We start from the raw sequence: 20,628 nt of genomic DNA, 5'->3' as shown, positions 1-20,628 counted from the left end.
TAGTTTCCTAAAGTGGAGCTTAGATTACTTGTGTAATCTAGGATCACCAGACTGTATAATCTTAGACTATTTGTATGATCTGATCACGTAATGTAGTGTACAATCTTCACACTGTCAATAAAAGCCCCATGCCAGCTTGATTCTGGCTCTGCTTCAGCCTCAACCCTCCTCTTCATATTCTCAAAAGTCTCTGAGGGCCGAGATCCCTGTCTGGGCACAATGAGCCTTGAAACGACAGTCCAAGGACCCTGGGCAGCAACTGGGCTGTATGTGTGGGCCTCTTTCCAGAGCCCTGTTTTGGAGATCAGCTGCTTAAAGAAAATTTGGAGTATCACTTACGCTGAAGGGAGTGTTCACATATGTACCCTAGGCACTTCATGGCATGGGATGAGCCACAGGTAGGAAGAGAAAGGGAGCAACGCAGAGGCAAGCCTAGATCTTCACATATACAGGATAGATTATTTTTTAGATAATTTGTTTTTTTGATTTATAACTTTTAAATGGATAAATATTAGCTCTGTGGTCTCCTTTTAAACTGTTTCAAGACATAACAAACATCTGGTATGGGCCTGATGATATAACAACCACTAAATTAGGATACCTACTTCCTATTCACAATTAGGTTAAATTCCACTATGCATATGAAACGATTTATATCACATACCACTTGTACATATGTAAGTCCTATGAACTTCAGGGATAATTCACAGATGTGTTTAATGCTATTGCCCTGATTATTCAATTTGTGCTTTAAAAGAAGCTTCATAGTCAAGTGGATGCAAGGGATAGGGTTGCAGAAAGGACGTGCTTATTAACACAAGAAGGGAACTACTTGAGGCTAAATTCTGATTCCTTTGTAATCCTGATACAATACAGATCTCAGATTCCTTTTCAGTTCTGTAAAGTAATTGTGCTGATGGTTACTCAAATGTAAAAGTGGTAAAAGTTTCACATAACCACACACACATACACACACACAGTGCACACAAACCATAGTAAAATCTGAGTTAAGTCTGTATCTACTAGCAAGGTAACATCGATTTCTTGGACTTGATCATATACCATGATTATATATTATCCTTAGAGGAAGTTTGGTGAAGTGTACATGGGAATTCTCTGTACTCATTACAACTTCTTGTGAGGTTATTTTAATTATTACTTTTTTTAAGTTCTTAAAGTTTTACATTCCACAATATACATCTATAAATTATTGTTAGATGCCCTAAAAACTATTATGGCATCAAACTCAAAACAGAATTTGTCATATTGTGTTTCTAAGCAAAATTTTCACTTTAGATTTCTTAAATTGACAATTTTCTCCTCGATGCAAACTCAAACATAATCTTGTTTGTATTTTTGCCAAAAACTTTCTCAAATTCAAAAAAATCTATGAGGTTTTATGCCAGTATTAATCATCTAATATTCAACAGAATATCACTTCCTAACAAAAGCTGTCCTATAATTGTTGTAGTCTTGGGTTTATCCCCTACTGTTACTTTGGAGTAACAAAAGGCGAGTTTGTGGATAGTTATTGTACATTCAGGATGTCAACAGGGCTTTCTCCACAGTGTGAATAATCTGAGGCATTATGGAGGCTCACTTGTGGCTGGAAATTTCTAATATCCATTTCATTCATAAGGCTTTTCTCCTATGTGTGTTCTCTGATGTACAATGAGATTTGACTTTTGAGAGAAAGTTTTCCTGCATGTGTTACATTCATAGGGCTTTTCCCCTGTTTGTGATCTCTGATGTTTAGCAAGGTCTGATTTACGGTAAAAGATTTTTCCACATTCATTACATTGACAAGATTCCTCTCCTGTGTGAGCCCTGTGATGTACTGTGAGTGACGATTTGTGACTGAAGGATTTCCCACATTCACTGCATTCATAGGGTTTCTCCCCTGTGTGCTTTCTCTCATGTAAAATAAGTCCTGACTTCACACAGAAAGATTTTCCACATTCGTTACATTTATAGGGCTTTTCTTGTGTATGGGTTCTCTGATGTACAATGAGAGCTGACTTATGGCAGAAAGCTTTTCCACACTCATTACATTCATAGGGTTTCTCCCCTATGTGAATTCTCTGATGCTGAGTGAGTTGTGACTTCTGGCAGAAGGTTTTCCCACATTCATTACATTCATAGGGTTTCTCCCCTGTATGTGTTCTATTATGTTTAGTTAGGTATGATTTATTGTAAAATATTTTTCCACGTTCATGACATTCATAGGGTTTCTCCCCTGTGTGTGTTCTATCATGTTGAGAGAGGGTTGACTTATGGCTAAAGAATTTCCCACATTCAGGACATGCAAAGAGTTTCTCACCTGTGTGTGTTCTCTGATGTACTGTTAGGTCTGACTTCAAGCAGAAGGTTTTCCCACATTCATAACATTCATAAGGTTTCAACCCTGTATGAATTATCTGATGCCTGGTGAGCACTGACTTGTGGTAGAAAGTTTTCCCACATGCATTACATTCATAAGGTTTATCTCCTATGTGAGTTCTCTGATGTTGTGTAAGATGTGACTTTTGACAAAAGGATTTCCCACACTCAAGACAGTCAAAATGTTTCTCACCTGTGTGAGTTCTCTGGTGTACCGTAAGGTGCAAATTCATACAGAAGGATTTTCCACATTCATAACATTCACAGGGGTTCAGCCCTGTATGTGTTCTCTGATGTTTAGTGAGATCAGATTTCTGGTAAAAAGTTTTCCCACACTCATTACACTGATAGGGTTTCTCCCCTGTATGTGTTCTCTGGCGTAATGTGAGAGCTGACTTATGGCTAAAGGCTTTCCCACATTCATTGCATTCAAAAGGTTTCTCCCCTGTGTGTGATCTCTGATGTTTAGTGAGGTTTGACTTATCCCAGAACGTTTTTCCACATTCATTACATTGGAAGCGTTTCTCTCCTGTGTGCATCCTCTGATGTCGAGTGAGATGTGACTTCTCCCAGAAAACTTTCCCACATTCATTACACTCAAAGTGTTTCTCTCCTTTATCACCTCCCCTTTATCACACAATTGTGTGACGGACACAATTTCCTCCTGAAATTATTCCCACTTTCACCACAATCATAGTGTTTCGTGGATACCCCATGATGTTTACAAAGGGTGGACTTCACACATAAGAACTTCTTACAATCACTAAATTCATAGTGATTGTCCTTTGATGGAGGTATCTGATGGAACAAGAGGGATGATCCATCACAGAAAGTTCTCCCAAATTCATTATATTCATAGTTATTCTCTTCTGCATTCTCTCTCTTTTGTGTATTGAATACTGCCTTTTCAATGAGGGTTTCCTGACATACACTGTATTCAAAATTGTGCTCTAAAGTTTGAATCTTCTCATGCTGCAAAGTGTTCTCATGATGACTCAAAGTGTTCCTATTTTTCAAAACTTCATTTTTCTCTCGAGTATAAGTTTCATCATGCTTACTTAATATTGAGTACCAACTTCCCAAAGGCATTAAATTCATCAGACTTTTTTCCTAAATAGTTCATCTTACTGTTAACCAATTGTGAAACAGTGTTGAAACTCATTCCACATGAGTCACACTGACAGAACATTATTCTGGAAGGAAAAGAACTTACGTCCACGTTAAATGGTATTCCTATTACATTACCTTGTTCCTTAGTCAGCATTTCATTATTGATGAATACAACTGCCCACAAATATTTAGATTGGTTTTCTTGGCTCCTCTCTTTCAGGTGACCAGCTGTCCAGACTTCTAGAAACAAGCAAAATTAATCTTACCATATAAATACCGAAACATTTCTTAGGGAATGAAATCTTTATACAAATGCCCTATGTTGTAGCTGACTCTGGTTTTTTGGCCAATTTCCAGAGATGAACATAACTGCAAGTGCATATTTTTTGTATGTCATGGGTTTGGGGTGAAAAAACAAAAACAAAAACCAGAAACAAAAGGCCTAGGCTAGTGGAAAAACAGAGGGGAATTTAACTATTTAAATGCACACATTTGGTTTCTAATGTAAGAAGAATAATAGCAACTAGTTACATCTGCATTTCCTCATGCATCCCCCCAAGAACTATAAACGTCAGCATAAGTGGAGCAAATAATATTATCTATAACAATCCATGACTTTAGCATAACTAGGAGATGGAGAATATTACTAATTTCAAATACCACTAAGATATTCAAATATAGCAAAAAGTGACAGCCCATGCCTACAAAGAGAGTCAGCCAGAGACTGTGGTGATCACATGGAATAGAGGGGACAGACAGCCCAGAGAGGATGAAACATGTCCCAGAAAGGGAAAGTTTCACTATGAGTGGGAAAATACTCAGAAGATGTATGAGTTCACGCAGATTAAAGCTCAGGCTACTGGGAAATCCAAGAGAAGAGACTTGGATTGCATGCAAACTAAAGAGGCAAAGGGTAATCAACCTCAGGAATGAAGTTGTAAAGAGGACAGAGTAATCACAGAAAATAAGACTTATAATTCAAGTCTTATTAAAGACTTATTAAAGACATTCCTAATCAAGGAATCTGTGATGGACTAAACTGTGCCCCCCAAAAAATGTGTATGTTAAAACCCCAACCTCCAGTGTGACTGTATTTGAAGATGGGGACTTTAAGGAGATTAACTAAGGTTAAATGAGGGCATAAGTGTAACACACTAATACAACAGCATTGGTGTCCTTATAAGAAGAGGGGGAGACTGGAAAGCACATACATGAGCTCTCTTTCTTCCCCACTCACCACCCCCAACCACTGGTCATATGCAGAGAAAAGGCTGTGTGAGGACACCAGAAGAAAATGCCATTTGCAAGCCAAGGAGTGAGACTTCACCAGAAACCAACTCTGCTAGTACCTTGACTTTAGACTTCCAGCCTCCACAACTGTGAGAAAATTTATTTAAGCTACCCAGTCTGTTGTATTTTGTTACAGCAGCCTGAGTAAACTAAAACAGAGCCAAAGGGGAAACTACATTTGACTGAAACTTGAATAAACAGCATTGTAAAGGAGAATGAAACAAGAAAAAAGAGAAGCAGCAATAATTTTTAAAGAGTAAGAAAAAAAGAAAATGGGATCAGAAAGTAAGTTCTGGACAAAGTTGGTCTACAATTAAATAAATAAAATTATAGTATTTATGTTATTACAGTCCTTAAAGAAGAAAAAAGAAAACAATGGAATAACTCTAATATTAAAAAGTATAATCTAAGAAAACTGTCCAAAAATAAAAGACCTGATCCACATATTCAAAGGAACCATCATGAACCTGGGAAAACTGTTCAGCAACAGTTTTCTCTAAAACATATCTTAATAAAACTACTAGATGTTGAAATTGAAGAAAAAGTACTCTGGACAAAAATACCAAGTCTCAGCAAACTTATACTTTGATAATGGGTCTTGAAATCAGGTAATACTATCCATACAACTCAGCTTTTATTTTTCAAAGTTTTAGTTATTCTGGTTCCCGTGTATTTCCACGTAAGGTTTAGAATTATGTACTCAATTACTACAAGAAATCCTGCTAATTACTACATGGAATTACATTATTTTAAATCTATAAATCATTTTAACAACAAAACATGTCAGCAATATTGAGCTTTCTGACATAAGCAGGGAGTTCCACTTGTTTAGGTCTTCAATTTCTCTCTGCAGTGGATTATTGTTTCAAGTGTGACCTTTCACATCTTTTGCCAGACATAGCTATTAAAAAAATATTTTTGACACTATTGCAAATAGAACTTTCAAAAGTTTCAATTTCCAATTGATCATTGCTAATATATAGAAGTAAAATTCATTTTTACATATTTTTCTCCTACCACCTAGCTACACTTAATAATTCTAGCCATTCTTTTTCCCATATCTTGGGAGATTCCATTAGATTTCCTACATAGATAATCATATCTTTTGTGAATAAAGACATTTCTACTTCTTTTCCACTCCAGTCTCCTTTCTTTTTCTTCCCTGGTTATACTAGGTAGTATGCATTACACTATCAAGTATGAGTGGACATCCTTGTCATGTTCCTGATATTGAAAAGAAATCATACCGTTTTTCACAATTATATACAATGTCAATTGTACATTTTCTACAGATGACTTTTATCAGATTAAAGAAAGTTATCTTCTATTCTTCATTTGAGAGTTTTAAGTAGAAATGGATGCCAAATTTTGTCAAATGTTTTCTCTGCTTACATTGAAATGGTCATATGGGCTTGACTTTTTTCCTATATTTTTCTTTTTAATACAGGACAGAGATGACTACATAATTGATGGGGCCAGTGGAAAATAAAAATGTGAGGTTACTCAGAATGTATAAAAAGAAGTATAGTAAAAGGTAAAATAAATTATGTTTTTTCTTTTAATATATTTTATTACTTGTAAAATGTAATAGGTATAATAGTAATCTAAAACAACATAAATTTATAATCACAAAAAAGTTTTGTTGTAATAACTTTAAATAATACAATAATTACTAATAGTTTGTTAATATATCTTGACTGATCATAAGATTTTCTGGCACTCTTTTTGCAAATTCATTTATTAAGTCATCAAAATTTATATTTTTAGCAACTTCATTTTCAATATGTAATAGAAAGTAATATGTATTCTTGGCAAATGCAAGATAAGTAATTTTTGCTATTTTGTATTTGAGAAGGTTGATTTTTTCAGCTGATGCAATCATTAGGGACCTGTTGGTTCTTTATACGTTGTGGCAATATGGGCTAAATTTCTGATTTCTGATACATTATTGTACAATAAAAGTTAAAAAAATACAAGTTTTGGTATATATAGACAAAGACTGGAGTAGCAGCTCTCTGAAATTCTTCGTGAATATTAGTTTTGTACAAAACTGAATTCAATTTTACATGTAAATTTATACAATGGCATTTTAATGTTTCCTCTGACATTTCCTACATCTTGTATAAGAAACCAAAAATGGCTTCATAATTTGCATATAATTGGAAACACCTGTTTGTGCAGTGTATTGCTATATTTTCAAATGCAAAAAAAAAAAAACAAAACTATTTTTAAAACTGATTTGTTTCAACCAGAATTTTATACGAAAATAATGTTCTCTCCCATCAAACGAAATTCCTATTTCTAAGCCCGTGGATATTTGCTTTGCAATGTTGCAGCAGCTCTTAAGACCAGAGAACCTGCACTCCAAAGAATTCTAGTAACTGCCTAGTGTCCCTTAACACAATGTCCACAAGTATGCTTTTATTTTCTAATACTTTACTGACAATGATGACTGCCTGAAAGCTGGAGGTTACTGTCCCAGTACTCAGCTCAGAAAATTAGTATTTCCTAAGAATGTCAGAGGGACAGACTTAGGAGAGAGACAAGCAAGCCAGCCTCACACTGTGGGTCCTCTTTGGGGTGCAACTGTTTGTGAGTTTGCTGCTGCTGCAACCAATGCAGACAAAGGTCATTGCCTTGGCCACCTACACACAATTCCAGGACACTCCCAGGCCATACTACACAGACCAACAGCTTAGTAGGGCACTGCCCCTCAAGTATCCTGTCTACTTGCACACATAGTCCAGTGTCCATCAAACTTCACATACAAATCACAAGTTCAAAAATAAAACTGTGAAGAACTTCAAGATGGCAACAACAGGGCACTAAGCGAAGTACAGGATCCCTTCTTACAAGAGTGTAGCAACATGTGACTGCACAGGTTACCTAACCATGAAGTTGGCTTAGACACAGGGAATTACACTGACTGTTTTTCAAATGTTGAAAAAGCCTGCCAGGGATTAACCACACTTGGTCATGAGGTATTAATAACCTTGTTATATGCCACTGGTTTCCAATCCCTAGAGTTTTTGAATTTATGTTCATGAAGGACACAGGTCTACAGCTTTCTTTCCTTGCAATGTCTCTGTCTGGTTTTGTTATTAGGGCAATGCTGGACTCAAAGAATGATTTAGGAAGTATTCCCTCTTCTTGGATTTTCTGGTGAAGTCTGTATAGAATTGGTACTGTTAATTGTTTGCTGGAATTCACTACTGAAGCATCTGGGGACCCGGAGTTTTCTTTGTGGAAAGGTTATCTATTTGTTTTGGAGTAAGCAGTAGTAGCTATTTATTTGGAGGAAACTGTTCATCTCATCAAAATCGTCAAATTGATAACTTACAGGTATAGTATTCCCTCACTTCCCTCATAATATCCATAGAATTTCAGTGATATATCATTCTTATTTTTGATATGGATAACCTGTTCCGCCTAGAAGTTTATCCATTTTATCGATCTTGATGAAACAGCTTTTGATTTCACTGATTTTCTCAATTGTTTTTCTGTTTTTACAGATTATATTGTTCTCCATTTTGTTTTTTGTTATTTCTTTTCTTCTACTACTACATGGATTTGTCTTCTTTTCTACATTCTCAAAGTGCAAGTAGCTGAGACCATTGATTTAGACCTTTCTTCTTATTCAACACAAGTTAAACTTCATAATATGTTTAATATATATTACACATAATACATTACATCCCATATATGAGAAACTTCATATATGCATTTAAATATTGTGGAAACTTCATATATGCATTTACAGATAGTGGATATATACGCACATAATACAAGCACACACAATGCTTATTTGTGTTGCGTAAGAAAGATCTCAAATTAATGACCTCAGGTGCTTCCACCTTAAAAAGTTAGAAAAAAATAAATTAAACTCAAAAGTAAGTAGAAAAAAGGAGTAAGGATCAAAATGGAAAACAATGAAATCAATGAGTATTATATGTATTTCATATTTCCTATATCTAAATTTCTTACAAGTACATTTCCCATAAATTCTGTTTTCATTAACCCAAAGTTCAAAATACTTTCTAATTTCCTCTTCTAACTCTTCTTTGAAGCATCCATTATGTAGAAGTATATTCAGTTTCCAACTATTAGGGATTTTTTAGATACTTCTGTTACTGATTTTTAATTTAACTAAATTTAAACCGCTTATGGTGGGAGAAAATATATGACTTCAATCCTTTTACATTTATTAAGGTTTGTTTTATAATCAAGAATGTGATTTACCTTTGTAAATATATTCATTCATCTGCCCTTGGAAAGAATGTATATTCCACTGTTTTATTTGGGGAGGAGGGTGCAGAAGATATTTTATAAATGTCAAGTTATTTAGGGTTAAGTCTATTATATCTTTGCTCCTTTTCCATTTCCTGTTTTATAAATTATTAAAAGGATGCTAAAACCTCTGATTATAACTGTGGTTCTATTTATCCTTCCACGTCTATCAGATTTTGCTTAAAATATTTTGCAAATCTGTAACTAACCTAAGTTTAGGATTGTTAAATCCTCTTGATAAACTGATCTCTATCAATAGGAAAAAAATCTTTATCACTGGTATTCCTGGCTCTGAAAGCTACTTCATCTGGCTGTCACAGCACTGCAGCCTTGTGAATAATTTTACCATTCTATATCTTTTCCCATTCTTTTTGTATATCTATTTGTCTCTGAATCTAACATGTTTCCTTTATAGGCAGCATGATTGGATCTTATTTTTATTTATCTTATCCAGAAATCTCTGCCTTTAAATGGGGTGTTTTAGATCATTTATATTTTCTGGGATCATCAATGTTTATAAAACCTTTAGTCAGTGCACTTTTCAGTAATAGTACATATAGGAATCTTCCAATAATATATACTTTACTTCCTTTTCATAGCCTTTTTAGGCTGTGATTGTCATATATTTTAAATATGTTATAAACCCCACAATACATTTGATGTTATTTTTGTATAAAGTCAATATCTTTTAGAGATTTACATAAAGAAAAATATCTTGTATACACATCCAAGTAGTCAACATTTCCTGTTCTTCATCCCCCTGGGTAGATCCAGATTTCCATCAGACATCAGAACACCTCTTGTGGTGCGGGTCTGCTGGAGAGGAAATCTTTCAGCTTTGTTTATCTGGAACATCCTTATTTCTTCACTGTTTCTTATAGCTACTTTTACCAAGTATACAACTCTACATTGAGTTTTTTGCTTTTAAAACTAAAATTAATATTCTACTATTTTCTCTGTTGCCTCATTTAAGGAGAAATCTGCTATCATCCTTACCTTTGTTCCTCCATAAAACGTCCTTTGTCTCTGACTGCTTTGAGGATTTCATTTTAACACTGATTTAGAGCATTCTGGTTATGATTCATGAGGCTTGGTGTAGTTTTCTTCATGCCTCCCTGTGCTCAGGGTTTGATGAGCTTCTTACATTGGTAGGTTCCCATCACATTTGGAAATTTTTTAATCATTCTTAAAATTGTTTTCTGTTCTTTTCCCACTTTCCTTTTAGAGACTCCAATTCCATGTGTGTTAGAGACTACTTGAAATTCTCCTAAAGCTCACAGGGGCTTGCTTTTTTCGTTGAGACAGAGTCTCACTCTGTCGCCAGGCTGGAGTGCAGTGGTGCAATCTCGGCTCACTGCAGCCTCCGCCTCCCGTGTTCAAGTGATTCTCCTGCCTCAGCCTCCCGAGTAGCTGGGACTACAGGTACCTGCCACCATGCCCAGCTAATTTTTGTATTTTTAGTACAGACGGGGTTTCACCATGTTGGCCAAGAAAATCTTGATCTCTAGACCTCGTGATCCACCCGCCTTGGCCTCCCAAAGTTTTGGGATTACAGGCATGAGCCACTGCACCCGGCACAAGGGCTTGCTTATTTTTCAAATATGCTTTTTCTCTGTTTCATTTGGATGGCTTCTATTACTATGTGTTCAAGTTCACTAAACTTTTTCTTCTGCAATGTTTAAACTGCCATCAGTTCTTGCCCTATGTGTTATTCTTTCTTCGGGAGTGGGGAGACAGGGTCTCACTCCGTCACCCCGGCTGCAGTGCAGAAGCGCAATCTTGGCTCACTGAAACATCCACCTCCCAAGCTCAAGTGATCCTCCCACCTCAGCCTCCCAAGTAGCTAGGACCACAGGCATGCACCAACACACCCAGCTAATTTTTTTGTTGTTGCATTTTTACTACAGACGAGGTTTCACCATGTTGCCCAGGCTGGTCTCAAACTCCTGAGCTCAGGAGATCCACCTGCCTTGGCCTCCCAAAGTGCAGGGATTACAGGTGTGAGACACCAAAGGCTGGCCATGTATTTTTCATCTCAAGCATTATAGTTTTCATTTCATTTCTAGAAATTTGACTTCTATCTTTTCTGTTATACTGAATTTTGATTTGGGTTCTTTTTTTAAATCTTTCGTGCCTCTAATTAAGTTTTAGAACATATGGAACCTAATTTTAATACTGTTTTCAGTGAACTTGTCAGTTAATTCTACTATCTATGGCAATTCTGAGTCCATTTCAATTTCCTGGTTAGTCTCTTTGAGAAAGCTCATGTTTTCCCATATGTCTGTAAGTCTGGTAATATTTCAATGGATGGAAGACTGAGAGTTTTACTTGGTTGGATGCTGGGTACTTTTGGCTTCCTACAAGCATTTTTGTGCTTTGCTCTAGAATGCACTTAAGTCTCTTGGAAACAATGTGACACTTTCAGGTCTTGCTTTTATGATTTGTTAGGCAAATCTGAAGCAGTGCTCAGTTTGGGGAACATTACTCCTCACTACGGAGAAAAGACCTTTCTGAACACTCTACCCAATACTCTGAACTATGAGTTTTTCCACTCTGGCTGGCAGGATCAGTCCTTTTCCCGGCCCTATGTGAGTACTGTGTACTGTTACCTCTGATTCTTTTTAAAAGTTATTTCACTCATTTCCTCATATACATGAGCTGATTAGTACTTTGCTGAACATTCATGGAGGCCCCTTTATAGATCTCCAGACCTCTCTCTGTGTGCATCTATCTCTTGCAAGCCAACAGCACCTCTCAATCCCCACAGCTTCAAGTTCTAAGAAAGAACTGCCAAAAGGCCTTGAGCCAGCTTCCTCCACCACCCCAATTAAAATATCCAGCCCAGTCATGGCAGTCTAGAATAGTGGAGTACAATGCCCACCTAGCTCATTGAGAACAGATTCCAAAATAAACCAAGAAGACCAGAGACTACTGCCCCAACCCAGATCCCTGATCATTAAGTACAGTGTCATCCATCCAGAGAAAAGCAAAACACTGCTGTAGCCTCCAGATCCCATATAATGGAGTAGGACTCTCACCTAGGGCCAGCTGTCAGGACAGGACAGAGAGTTCCAAAACTCTCCTCCAGAAAACTCACTTTGTTCAGAACAGAGTGTGGGTGAGTACAAGCCTGAGGTCACCCTCAAAAAGGATGGAAATTCAATGATAACCAATTAAGAAGAGGGTGGCAGTTCTATGACAGAAACAAGTTAATCCACAGACTAACTGAAAGTTTACTGGAGAGAGCAAGGGAAAGAGATGGCTAAGAAGAGACATCCAGGGCAATTAGATGTGTTCCCATCTACCAGAGACACTCATACAAATGCATACACAGATTCTCCACAGTAATGATTTTTAAATTTATGTTTTCTAGGAGGTGACTTTCAGAATGGCAACATAAAAAGCAAACTCAAAGCCTCAAAGACAACCCTCTAGAAAGAACCCAAATTTAACAACAGCAAACTAAGAGCAACATGTGGACCAGAACAGTGTTGAAAACAGCAGAGCAGTATGACAGCAATCAGTAGAGGCTAACACAGTCATCACAGAAAGAGACACTCAAAGACAGCAATGTTAACACCACTGCCATCCTAAAGACAGTGTGCATTTCTAAGGAGGAGCCATCTGACAAGCAACATCAATGAGAACCCAATGGGAGTGAAAAAGCTTCTCTCAAATAGTACAGTCAAGTCACCTAATAAGAAACAATAACAAGCCTAGAGAGAATAGAGGAACCACTATCTAGAGAAAGCACAAAGTATTCTCTAAAATGTCTATTCTTCAACAAAAAAATTACAAGACATACAAACAAATGGGAGACTGTCACCTATATACAGGAAAAACGGTAGGCAACAGCAACTGCCCTAGAGAAGATCTGGATATCAGACTTAGCTGACCTCAAAGCAGCTATTATAAATATGTTCAGGCCGGGCACAGTGGCTCACACCTGTAATCCCAGTACTTTGGGAGGTCGAGGCAGGTAGGTCACCTGAGGTCAGGAGTTCAAGACCAACCTGGCCAACGTGGTGAAACCCTGTCTCTACTAAAAATACAAAAATTAGCTGGGTGTGGTGGCAAGCACTTGTAATCCCAGTTACTCTGGAGGCTGAGGCAAGAGAATGGCTTGAACCTGGGAGGCGAAGGTTGCAGTGAGCTGAGATCATGCCTGTGAACTCCAGCCTGGGAGACAGAGTGAGACCATATCAAAATAAAAAATAAAAATAAAAATGAAAACAAATATGCTCGCAAAGAAACACTACTCAGAAAAGGAAGGTATGATGATGCCTCATCAAACAGAAAAATATCAGTAAGAAGACAGAAAAGAATACAATGAAAATTCTGGATTCAAATATTATAAATGCAATGGAAAACTCACTAGAATGACTCACCAAAAGATTGGGCTGGGTGGGGTGGCTCATGCCTGTAATCCCAGCACTTTGGGAGGCCGAGGCAGGCAAATCATCTGAGGTCAGGAGTTTGAGACCAGCCTGACCAACATGGTGAAACCCTGTCTCTACTAAAAATACAAAAAAAATTGAGCATGGTAGCTCACGTGCCTGTAATCCCAGCTACTCTGGAGATTGAGGCACGAGAATTGCTTGAACCCGGGAGGCGGAGGTTACAGTGAGCCAAGATAGTGCCACTGCACTGCAGCATGGGCAAAAAGAGCAAAACTTCATCTCAAAAAAAAAAAAAAAAAAGAAAAAGAAAAAGATAGAAAAAAAAGGTTGTAGCTGGCAAAATAATCAGTAAACTTGAAGATGGCTCAATAGAGATTAAGTAATCTAAAGAACAGAGAAATAAGAGTGATGAAAAATGAAGAAACCCTCAAAAAAATGAGGAACACCATTAACTACACCAATATATTCATAACAGAAGTACCAGAAGGAGTGGAAAAATAATCAAGTAGCAGAAAAAATATTCAAACAAATGAATGGCTATGCTCACTTTGCAACACATATACTAAAACTGGAACAATACAAAGAAGATTAGCATAGCAGCTACACAAGAATGACACACAAGTTCGTGAAGTTTTCCATTATTAAAAAAAAAAAAGACGCCAAAAACTTGCAAATCTGTTGACGAAGAGAAAATCTTGAAAGCATCAAGAGAAATACAATTCCTCACATGCAAGGGAATGTCCTAAGATTAACATATGGCTTGTCATCAGAGACAGTAGAGGTTAGAAGGAGGCAGGATGACATATTCAGTGTACTGAAAAAAAAATTTTTTAATAACCTGTCCCCTAAAATAGCAGAACTATTTGCAAAACAGAGGGTGAAAATTTAAAGTCCTCAAATTAAAAAACAAATAGAAACCAAAAAAACTTGAGAATCCACTGCTAGTAGATTAACCATAAAAGAAAGAAAAGAAGTTCTTTAGGGTGAAAACAAGAGATTCCAAACACTAGTTCAAATCCACAATTATTGTGGGTAAAGGCAGTGATACGAGAGAGTAAAAGAGGCACATTTTTCTTTCTTTTCCTACCCAATTTAATAAGCAAATATGTATAAGTCAATGTTTATAACTGTATTGTTGGACCTATAACATATAGAAACGCAATATATTTAACAATAAGGCAGGCCAGGCACGGTGGCTCACGCCAGTAATCCCAACACTTTGCGAGGCTGAAGCAGGAGATCAGTTAAGCCCAGGAGTTCAAGATCAGCTTAGGCAACATGCTGAGACCCCATCTCTAAAAAATAAAATTGGTTTAATTAGCCGGGCATAGTGGCACACACGTCTAGTCTCAGCTACTCAGGAGGCTGAGGTGGGAGTATTGTTTGAGTCCAGGAGGCTGAGGCTGCAATGAGCTGTGATCCTACCACTGCACCCAAGCCTCACAATGACTCAGAGAGACTCTGTTTCAAAAATAAATAAATACATTTATAAACAAGGAAACAAATAATAAAGCAAAAAAAAAAAAAAGAATAAAGCAAAAAAATAAACAGAGTGGCTGGGTGTGGTGGCTCACGCCTGTAATCTCAGCACTTTAGGAGGCCCAGGTAGGCAGCTCACCTGTGGTCAGGAGTTAGAGACCAGACCGGCTAACATGGCGAAACCACGTCTCTACTAAAAACACAAAAATGAGCTGGGTGTGTTGGCGCATGCCCGTAATCCCAGCTACTTGGGAGGCTGAGACAGGAGAATCGCCTGAACCCAGTAGACGGAGGTTACAGTGAACCCAGATCATGCCACTGCACTCCAGTCTGGGCGACAAAGCGAGACTCCATCTCAGGGGAAAAAAAAAAAAGACAGAGGAACAAATCTGTGCTGGAGTAAGGAAATTACACTAGATGGTAACTCAGAATCCACACAAACAAATGAATTAAAGCAGAAATGATGAATAAGAAGGTTAGTATAACAAACTCTATGAATAGATACTCCTATCTTTCTTTCAGCTTCTTTAAAAGGTATCAACACATGAACACAGGGAAGGGAACAATACACACTGGAGCCTGTTGAGGGGTGGGGGGCGAGGGGAGGAAACTTAAAGAGGTTGGGTCAACCACCATGGCACTCATATACCTATGCAACAAACCTCCACGTTCTGCACATGTATCACAGAACTTAAAGTTAAAAAAGAAAAAAAAAAAAGACATCAGATGACACAAAGTAACAATTACAGGTTGAGTATCCCTTATCTGAAATGCTTGGCATCAAAAGTGTTTCTGACTTTAGATTTTTTCCAAATTTTGGAATGTTTACATTATACTTACTGGTTGAGCTTCCCAAATCCAGAAATCTAAAATCTGAATTACTCCAACAAGCATTTCCTTTGAGCATGTTGAGCATGTTGGCACTCAGTTTCAGATTTTGGAGCATTTGAGATTTTCGGATTTGGGATGCTCAGTCTATATAAAAATATATTGTTGGATTTTAAATATATATGTACTATATATAAAAATAACAAATGGAGAAGATGAAATAGAGCTATATATAAGTAGTGTTTCTGTATTTTACTAGAGTTAAGGTAGTAGAAATCTGAAGTAGATTTTGGTAAGGTAAGATTTATTAGGTAAGTTCTAGAGCAACCACTACGTAAATAAATTTTCAAAGGGACACAGTAATTTTAAAAATTAAAACGTTATACTAAAATATATTCATTTCATGTTATGTACACATAAACATACAGAGTGGAATGAGAGACACTGGAGACTTGCAGGGGTGAGGAGGAGGGTGAAGGATAAGAAATTACTTGATGGGTGCAATGTATACTATTCTGCTGATGGCCACACTAAAAGCCCAGACTTCACCTCTATGCGACATGTCTGGGTAACCAAACTGCACTTGTACTCTCGAAACCTATAAAAATAATAAAATAAAATATACTCATGTCATGTAAAAGAAATCAGAAGTAAAAGGAATAGAGTATCAAAAAAGCACGAGACCAAAAACAAAGATGGCAGAAGTAAATCCAACTACAGATGCTCCTTGACTTACCATCAAGTTACATCCTGATACTAGTCAAATTAGTTAAAAATACTGTTTTTCCACTTAAAATGGGAATACATTCTAGTAACGTTAGAAAAAATAGTAAGTTGAACCTTCGTAAATCCTGAACATACACAACCCAATAAACTCATTGAAAAGTTAAAAAATCATAAGTCAAACCACTGTAAGTCAGGAACCATCTGTATAGCAATAACAACAGGAAAAAGGGAATGATTTGAAAATCCAATCAAAAAGCAACAATTCTCAGGTTGTCGAAAGTGTGAAAATCCAAACATGTGCTGTCTATAAGAGACTGAAAATTTGAAAACAGAAAAAGATATATCAGGCACATGGCACCTATAAGGCTGGAGTAGCTATCCTAATATCACACAAAATACACTTCAATACAAAAATTTTACTAGGGATAAAGAGGGGAATTTTATTAATATAACAATAAAAGGGTCAATCAATAAAGAAGACATAACAATTCTAAGCATATGTACTACTAACACAGCCTCAAAGCATGTGTAGCAAAAACTGACAGAATTAAAAGAAAAAATACACAAGTCTACGATACTAACTGCAAAACTGTAATACCCCATTTTCAATAATGGTTAGGACAACTGGGCACAATATAAACATGGCAACAGAAAATATAGAGGACACTCTAAAGCAACCACATCTATGAGATGCAGACAGAACATTCCACTCAAAAACAGTGGAATAAGGTATTCTTCAAAAGTACACATGAAACATTCCACAGAATAAATTTAAAATGATTCTCTGACCACAGTGGAAATTACCAATCAGTAAGACAAAGGAATTTTGAGAATGCGCAAATGTGCACAAATTATATAACACATTCCAAAGTTAAAAAAAAAAAGAGTCAAGCAATAAGAAGGGAAATTTTAAAAAATGCTTTGAGATAAAAATGAAGACATACTCAAGCTTCTGAAACACAGATAAAGCAATGCTTAGAGACAGATTTGTATCTGTAATTACCATGTTAAAAAAGATCTCAAATCAATAATTTTCCACCTTAAAACACTGGATAGGAGCAGCAATACAAACCCAAAGCAAGCAGAAGACAGGAAAGCATAAAGATTATAGAGTAAAAATTAATGAACTAGAGAACAGAAAAACAATAGCTGATTCCTGGAAAAGATCAATAAAATATACAAACCTCTAACTAGACTGACATTGAAAAAAAAAAAAAAAAAGAAGATTCAAATTGCTAAACGCAGAGATTAACGATGTATTTATTACTAGTACTCTTACAGAACTAAAAATAATTACAAAGAATGGTAGGAACAATGTATGCCAACAAATTAACTTCAACAAAATGGAAATATCCATAAAACAAAAACGACTAAAACCAACTCAAGAAGAAAAAGAAAAATCTGAAATGACTTATGCAAGTAAAAAGAGTGAAGTTGTAAATTTAAAACTCCCCATTACAAGTGGGATGCAGTGGCTCATGCCTGTAATCACACCACTTTGGGAGGCCAAGGCAGGTGGATCACTTGAACTCAGGAGTTTGAGACCAGCCCAGCAACATGGTGAAACCCCATCTCTACAAAAAAACATACAAAAAATTAGCTGGGTGTGGTGACATATGCCTGTAGTCCCAACTACTTGGGAGGCTGAGGTGGGAAAATTGCCTGAGCCTGGGAAGTCAGGCTGCAGTGAGCCATAACTGCACCACTGTACTCCAGCCTGGGCAATATAGTGAGACCCTGTCTCAAAAAAGACAAAAACAGACAAGAAAACTTTCCATTACAAAAACAGAAACAAAACACAGATCCATATGGGTTCACTGGAGAATTTTATCAAACATTTAAAAAGAATTATCAATTACTCAAAAACTCCAAAAAAAAAAAATAAGAAGAAACACTTGCCAGCTCATTCTATGATCCCAATACTACCCTGGTACCAAAACCAGACATGAAAAAAACTACAGATCCATGTGTCATGATTACAGACCTATAAATCCTCAACAAAATATAATAGTATATAAAAGGGATTACATATAGTGATCAAGTGGGATTTATCCTAGTAATGCAAGTTTGGTTTATCATTTGAAAATCAATTCATACACCACGTTAAGTAGAAAAGAAACAATAACCACGTGATCATCTCGGTATAGAGAAAAAGTATTTAACACAATCCAATGCCCGTCTTCTCTATGAAAACAATCAGCAAACCAGGAATAGAGTTAAACTTCCTCAGCCTGATTAAAGGCATCTACAAAAAGTCCACCACTAACATTACACTAAATAATGAAAGGTACAATGATTTTACTCTAAGAACAAAAAAAAGACAAGAATGTCCTCTTGCTGGTTACACATCACACAGGAGACTTCTAGTCAAGAAAAGCAAGGGGAAGAGGAATTCAGATTTAAAAAAAAAGTGAAACTATCTGTATTTGCAGTTGACTCCTCGTGCATATAGAAAATCTTAAATAATCTACTAAAACAATATTAAAACTAATAAAAGAGTTCAACAATGTTGCAGGGTGCAAGTTCACTAACAACAAACAAATCATAAATGAAATTTTAAACAGAATTCTGACGGGGCATAATGGCTCAAGCCGGTAATCCCAGCACTTTGGGATGCCGAGGTGGGTGGATCACCTGATGTCAGGAGGTTGAGACCAGCCTGGCCAACATGGTGAAACCCCATCTCTACTAAAAATACAAAAAAGTTAGCCAGGCATGGTGGCATGTGCCTATAGTCCCAGCTACTTGGAGGCTGAGACAGCAGAATCACTTGAATCCCAGAAGCAGAGGTTGCAGTGAGCCGAGATCGTGACAATGACCTCCACCCTGGGCAATAAGAGCAAAACTCTGTCTCAAAAAATAAATAAATAAATAAACAAACAAATAATAAATAAATAAATTCCATTTACAATAGCATCAAAAAGAATAAAATACTTATAACTGTAATCAAAGAAATGCAGAGATTATAGTCTGAAAACCACAAAACAATAATGGAAGAAATTAAAGACAGCCTAAGTAAATTGAAAGGCACTGAATAGTATTCATATGGTTAAGATGGCAATAACTGCCAAGTTAATATCTAAATTCAACACCATCCCTACCAAAATCCCATCTGCCTTTTTGAAGAAATTAACAAGCTGGTCTAAAATTTCATGTGGAAATTTAGGGAACTGAATATAATCACAACTATCTTAAAAAAAAAAAAAGTAGAAAGTTAGAAGACATACACTTCTCAATTCGAAAATTTGTTACAAAATTACAATAATCAAGATGGTATGATACTGGCATAGCGGTAAACATGTGAAATAAAATTGAGAATTCATAAATAAACACTACTATATATTATGTTCAGGTAGTTTTCAACAATGATGCCAAGACAAGACAATTTAATGTTGAAAAATCACCTTTTTGGCTGGGCATAGTAGCTCATGCCTGAATCCTAGCATGTTGGGAGGCTGAAGCGGGCAGATCACAAGGTCAGGAGTTCGAGACCAGCCTGGCCAATATGGTGAAACTCCATCTCTACTAAAAATATAAAAAAATTAGCCAAGTGTGGTGGTGCATGCCTGTAATCCCAGTTACTCAGGAGGCAGAGGCAGGAGAATTGCTTGAACCCAGAGGACGGAGGTTGCAATGAGCCAAGATCACACCACTGCACTCCAGCCTGGGCAACAGAGTGACATTCTGTCTCAAAAAAAAAAAAAAAAAAAAAAAAGGAAAAAGAAAACTCACCTTTTCAAGACATGATGCTGAGACAACTGAATATTTGTATGCAAAACAATCAAAATTATTCCTTTCCTCACAACATATACAAAAACTAATTGAAAAGGGATCACAGGTCTACATTTAAAAGCCATTACATAAAGAAAATACAGGAGTGGATCTTCATGCCCTGGAGATAGACAAAGCCCTTTTAGATAACATACCAAAAATACAAGCAACAAAAGAAAAAAACAAATTAGACTTCATGGAATGAAAAATTATTTTGCTATCAAGTACAAAGACAGTAAAATGACAACGCACAAATGGGAGAAAAACATTGGTTAATAACATATGTAATTAGCGACTGGTACACAGAGTATGTAAAAAACTCTTACAACTCAACAATAAAAAGACAAATAACACAACT

At 36.5% G+C, this 20,628-nt stretch overlaps 1 non-coding gene and 1 pseudogene across 2 annotated transcripts in view; one reads left to right on the top strand and one right to left on the bottom strand.

Moving 5' to 3' along the window:
- Window positions 1-461: 461 nt before the first annotated feature.
- The window catches only part of LOC104670535, a 41,480-nt pseudogene continuing 21,313 nt past the window's right edge, over window positions 462-20,628 (bottom strand). Inside the window, exon 3 of the transcript XR_004060137.1 lies at window positions 462-3,729. The product of XR_004060137.1 is annotated as a zinc finger protein 33A-like (transcript). The remainder of the gene's footprint in view (window positions 3,730-20,628) is intronic.
- LOC115900538 lies at window positions 14,006-14,111 on the top strand. The gene has a single exon (XR_004060222.1). It is a non-coding gene; the product is annotated as a U6 spliceosomal RNA (small nuclear RNA).

Source organism: Rhinopithecus roxellana, chromosome 11, assembly GCF_007565055.1.
Source record: "Rhinopithecus roxellana isolate Shanxi Qingling chromosome 11, ASM756505v1, whole genome shotgun sequence".
Taxonomy (NCBI): Eukaryota; Metazoa; Chordata; class Mammalia; order Primates; family Cercopithecidae; genus Rhinopithecus; species Rhinopithecus roxellana.
Note: the sequence above shows the minus strand (reverse complement) of the source record. Positions and strands in the feature narration are given on the sequence as shown.